Source organism: Dama dama, chromosome 11 (genome assembly GCF_033118175.1).
Source record: "Dama dama isolate Ldn47 chromosome 11, ASM3311817v1, whole genome shotgun sequence".
Lineage (NCBI taxonomy): Eukaryota > Metazoa > Chordata > Mammalia > Artiodactyla > Cervidae > Dama > Dama dama.
The window spans coordinates 85,097,910-85,103,930 of NC_083691.1; positions in this window are offsets into that span (position 1 = coordinate 85,097,910).

Sequence of the window (6,021 nt, forward strand, 5' to 3'; positions counted from 1 at the left end):
CTGGTGCTCTGAAAAATCAGCAGTGGCCATAGGACTAGAAAAGATCAGTTTTCCTTCCAATCCCAAAAAAAGGCAATCCCAAAGAATGCTCAAACTACCGCACGATTGCACTCATCTCACATGCTAGTAAAGTAATGCTCAAAATTCTGCAAGCCAGCCTTCAGCAATACGTGAACCGTGAACTTCCAGATGTTCAAGCGGGTTTTAGAAAAGGCAGAGGAACCAGAGATCAAATTGCCAACATCTGCTGGATCATCGAAAAAGCAAGAGAGTTCCAGAAAAACATCTATTTCTGCTTTATTGACTGTGCCAAAACCTTTGACTGTGTGGATCACAATAAACTGTGGAAAATTCTGAAAGAGATGGACATACCAGAACACCTGACCTGCCTGTTGAGAAATCTGTATGCAGGTCAGGAAGCAACAGTTAGAACTGGACATGGAACAACAGACCGGTTCCAAATAGGAAAAGGAGTACGTCAAGGCTGTATATTGTCACCCTGCTTATTTAACTTATATGCAGAGTACATCATGAAAAACACTGGGCTGGAAGAAACACAAGTGGAATCAAGATTGCCGGGAGAAATATCAATAACCTCAGATATGCAGATGACACCACCCTTATGGCAGAAAGTGAAGAGGAACTAAAAAGCCTCTTGATGAAAGTGATAGAGGAGAGTGGAAAAGTTGGCTTAAAGCTCAACATTCAGAAAACTAAGATCATGACATCTGGTCCCATCACTTCTTGGGAAATAGATGGGAAAACAGTGGAAACAGTGTCAGATTTTATTCTTCTGGGCTCCAAAATCACTGCAGATGGTGACTGCAGCCATGAAATTAAAAGACGCTTACTCCTTGGAAGGAAAGTTATGACCAACCTAGATAGCATACTAAAAAGCAGAGACATTAGTTTGCCAACAAAGGTCTGTCTATCTAGTTAAGGCTATGGTTTTTCCAGTGGTCATGTATGGATGTGAAAGTTGGACTGTAAAGAAAGCTGAGCACCGAAAAATTGATGCTTTTTAATTGTGGTGTTGGAGAAGAGTCCTGAGAGTCCCTTGGACTGCAAGGAGATCCAACCAGTCCATCCTAAAGGAGATGAGTCCTGGGTGTTCATTGGAAGGACTGATGCTGAAGCTGAAACTCCAATACTTTGGCCACCTGATGTGAAGAGTTGACTCATTGGTAAAGACCTTGTTGCTGGGAGGGATTGGGGGCAGGAGGAGAAGGGGCCGACAGAGGATGAGATGGCTGGATGGCATCACTGACTTGATGGACATGGGTTTGAGTAAAGTCTGGGAGTTGGTGATGGACAGGGAGGCCTGGCGTGCTGCGATTCATGTGGTCGCAAAGAGTCGGACACGGCTGAGCAACTGAACTGAACTGAACTGACTGATGAGTATATATATCATAGGCTTTAGGAACACAGAGAAAGAGATGATTGATTCTCATGTGGAAAGATAAGATGAAAAAATAAAAGTGAGATGGGAAATCCAGGACATGGGCATAGTAAATATGAAGGCATTGGTGATTATGATGTATTTAAAGAAAGATGAACAGAGTTGCCCTGAAACAAAGCGTAGGAGAAAGAGAAGAGGGTTGCTATGAATTGCTGTAAAGGTAGTTTGTCATACCTAGGAAGAACCACTCTGTTTTTACACAAAAAAATATCTTCAGGGATCTTCTAGAAAATTTGGATAGACTGCAGAACTGAGTCATTATCTTCAAAGCTTTTTTTGCCTTAAATTTTCTGCTTCAAGTGGCAAGTGTGAATTTAAAATTTCATAGAAAAAAGTAACTAAGCAACAGGATGGAACATGTTATGTCAAGAAATAATGGCATTTGGTTTAATATTTCATAACAGCATATATTGTGCTTAGGACTATATGGAACATACAAAAGTAACAGAATTTCATATTCTGAAAATTTACTCTGTGTGCATGTAACCTCACTAAACCTGTAAGAGTTTGCTCAAGCATTACTTGACAGTCAGAAAAAATGATATCATTTTCTTTCACAAACTCAAATGCAAAGCTTAAATTATATGGGATCTAACTGAAGTGAAAAAGTCTTTCTATTTTGGTATATTTTTCTTTGAAAATTTAGAAATTTTGTGAGGTTAAAAAGAGTGCTGGCTATTGAAGGTGTATTAACCAAAAGTAGTAGAGGAGGAAGTCTTTTTCTTCCTCCCTCTGTCCCACTATTCCTTCTTTCCACCCTTTTCTTTCCTTCAACAAGTATTTATTAAGTGCCTGGTATGTGCCAGGGCCTATGTTAGGTGCTGGGAGACAAACTGGGATTTTATAATACTGTATGATAAATAGTCTGAAAAAAAAAAAAAAGAGTTTTCTAGAAGTATCTTTGAGGAGTCTCAACCCAGACTTGAGGTATGAGAAAAACATGGAAAAAAAGTTAACTTTAAGTAAAGTTAAAGTAAGTAACTTTAAGTAATTTAACTTTAAGTGAATAATGAGAGATGGCAAAGATGGTTAAAGAGGAAACTTTGAATATTTAAAGGATTACTTACAGTTAGCTGACTTTTAAGTAGGTAATAAATTTATAAAAGAAAAAACAATTCTTTAAATTTAATTTATAAATTTTGGAATGGTTTTCAGAAATATGTTAATCGTAATATGACATTAGCAGTCATATTAACTTGTGATTACTAATTTGAATAAGCTCAGATTGAACACACCAATCCCACCCCCCCAAAGCAGTCATTCTCATTTATTACCTGTTACTCAAATTTCCTTAAATGTAAAAATGTAATGGGAAAAACAGAACACGATATAAAAGGCAACTCAAAGAGATGGATTACAGCTTTATATAAAGGTGTTATATAAGGCTTTTCTGATAAAATAACATTTGAGCAGTGACCTGAAGGAAGTGAGAAAGAGAATCTTTTAGATATCTGTGGAGAATGCACTCCAGAAAAAGGGAACACCATGTGCAAAGGGCTTCTTTGGGCTCAGACAGTAAAGAACCCACCTGCAATGCAGGAGACCTGGATTTGATCCCAGGGTTGGGAAGATCCCCTGGAGAAGGGAAGAGAAACTCACTCCAGTATTCTTGCCAGGAGAATCCCATGGACTCTATAGTCCATGGGGTCGCAAAGAGACATGACTGAGAGGCTCTCATTTTCACATGCAAAGAGAAGCTGTTCATGTATGTGCAAAATCATGCTTTCTGAAGGTTAAATATGCACATTTTAACCTATTCAGTAAAAACAAAAAGTATAAAAGAGAAATATAGGTAAAATGTGAGTAGATGACAAGTGGGATATTAAAAAGATAGTTGATTTAACACATCATACTGCCCCCTCTTCTCATAAAAAGGCTTGGAACAAGGAACAAAGGAGCAAAGAAATACAGGACACACAGAAAACACCAAGATCATAGACTTAAATATACACCTCTCAATAGTTATATGAAATATACATAGATTAAAGAACCTGGTTAAAAGACACAGATTATTAGGCAGGATTTTTATAAAATGAGCATAATCTACATGTTGCTTATGAGAAATACTTTAAAAACAGAGGTATAGAAACAGGCTTTAAGTTAAAGGACAGAAATATGTATTTTCCCTTCAAATACTAAGCATAAGAAAGTTGATGTGAGTATCAGATGAAAGTGTCATAATCAAGAATCTAAATTAATCTTAAATGTGTCTAAATCTAACATCAAAGTTTCTAAGCTTTTTAAACCAAAAATTGTCAAAACTAAAAAGAAAATAAGTAAATCCACAATATTATTTGGGGATTTCAAGGAACCCTGTTTCAGAAATTGATAGCATGAGTTCATATAGATCATATAGTTAGTTATATAGAACAGTTAGTTAACACTATCAACCAAATTAACCTAATTGATATTTTCAGAACATTACCAAAGGAAAAAAAAAAACACAAAAAACCCCCACAGAAAACCCCAACAAACAAAATGTGGATTATTTTCAAATGATAAAAGAATTTTCATGAAATAGACCACATTTTGGGCCAGGTGAAAAGACCCAAAATTTCAAAGGATGAAAATAATACAAAGTGGATGTGAACATATGTAAAGACAATTAGGACAATTACCGTCCGATTCATTTTATGAAGCCAGCATAATTTTAATAATTATATATACCAAAATTACATAAGGGTATTGCAAAAAAATTTCCAAGAAAAAATCTACAGGCTAATATCTCTCATGAATATAAATGCAGAAATGCTTAAAGTATAACCAATAGAAAATAGGAATAATATGACCAAATTGGTTTTATACTAGGAATTCAAAACGGGTTCACATATGAAAATGAATCAGTGTAATTCACAGAATGACAGATTGCAAGAAAACATCACATGACCATTTCAATAGAACAGGAAAAGTATTTGTTAAATTCAATGACAATTTGTGATTTAAAAAAAAAAATCCCAGCAATAATCCAGGAGCGGAATAAAATTTCTTCAAACTTGTGAAGAATACCTATGAAAACATTATATCTGCCTGCAATGCAGGAGGCACAAGAGTTGCCAGTGGGCTACCTGGGTTGGGAAGATCCCCTGGAGGAGGGCATGGCAACCCACTCCAGTATTCTTGCCTGGAGAATCCCATGGACAGAGGAGCCTGGCGGGCTACAGTCCATAGGGTCACACAGAGTTGGACAGAACTGAAGCGACTGAGTAGGCTCACAGTGTCGAATTTAATTGTGAGCTAAGGACTGACAGGGTGGCCTGGTGTGTTGCAGCCCATGGGGTCACAAAGAGTTAAACATGACTTAGCAACTGAACAGCAACCAGGACTGAGATTCTTGCCTCACTCCACTCCCATTCAATTAATCCAGCAACGTTTTCTGAATATACTTTCTGTCCCCACACTGAAGCACTTTGGTAATTTGACCAATAGTCTTTCGATCGTACTTACAGGAATATTTCTGGACTCTCACTTTGTATTTTGATAGATTTGTGCTTTCACTAATGCAACACCCTCTGATGACATGCCTTAATAGTAAATCTTGAAATCAAAGTAAAACATTCAGGTTAGTCCCTTTCTCTCAGGGGACAAAGAAAACGCTGCTTTCATTTTTTTTTTTTCCAGTATTGTAACAAAAATTCCAGCAATTTAGTTAGAAAAAGAACTAAAAGAAATAAAGCTTGGAAAAGATGAAATAAAGCTCTCATTATTCATAGACAACCCAATTATACATAAAATATCCAAAGGAACCTATAGTACCTGCCCTATGAATTAATTAGGGAATTTTGCAAGATTACACCAAATGAAGTCAGTACACAGAAATCAATTATTTTCTTTAAATTTTCAAGGTATAACTGAGAGATTTATATATTTCCTTTGCAATAGCATGCAACATTTAGAAATAAATCTAATGATGAATACTTTAGACTTGCACATGGAAAGCTATAATGTTTCTAAGAGATTAATACTCTAAATAATGGGAAATATGTAACAAGTTCATGGATTGGAAGAAGCAATACTGTTAAGGTGTCAGTTCTCCTAAATTGGTATAAAGATTCAATGAAAATCCAATAAAACTGTAATAGTTTTTTATTTACTTTGATTAAAAATTATAAGCACACTCTAAAGACTAAGTTGTAAGGAAAAGAACCTAAAGTAACAGAAATAATCTTGAAGGAAAACAAATTTGAATGTTTTACTTTTACTTCAAGACTTACTATAAAGCTATGTTATCAAGAGAGTGTGGTCCTAGTGAAAGCACAAACAGATCAAAATACAAAATGAGTCCAGAAATATTCCTGCAAGTGTGCTCAAATGACTTGTCAATCAAAGTAGCAAAGTTATTCGATGAGGGGTCAAAGTCTTTTCAGAAAATGTTGTCAGACCAATTGGATAGGGGGAAGACTATCTAATCCAAGTATTGAGGAAGGCTCTCAACACTTGATTCATATCATACATAAAAATTGATTGAATTAAATAATACTGATTGACTTTAACAAAAATGTTTAAGTTAAAACACCAGTGCTTCCAGAAGAAAACCTAGGAGAATATCTTCACAATCTTGGGGT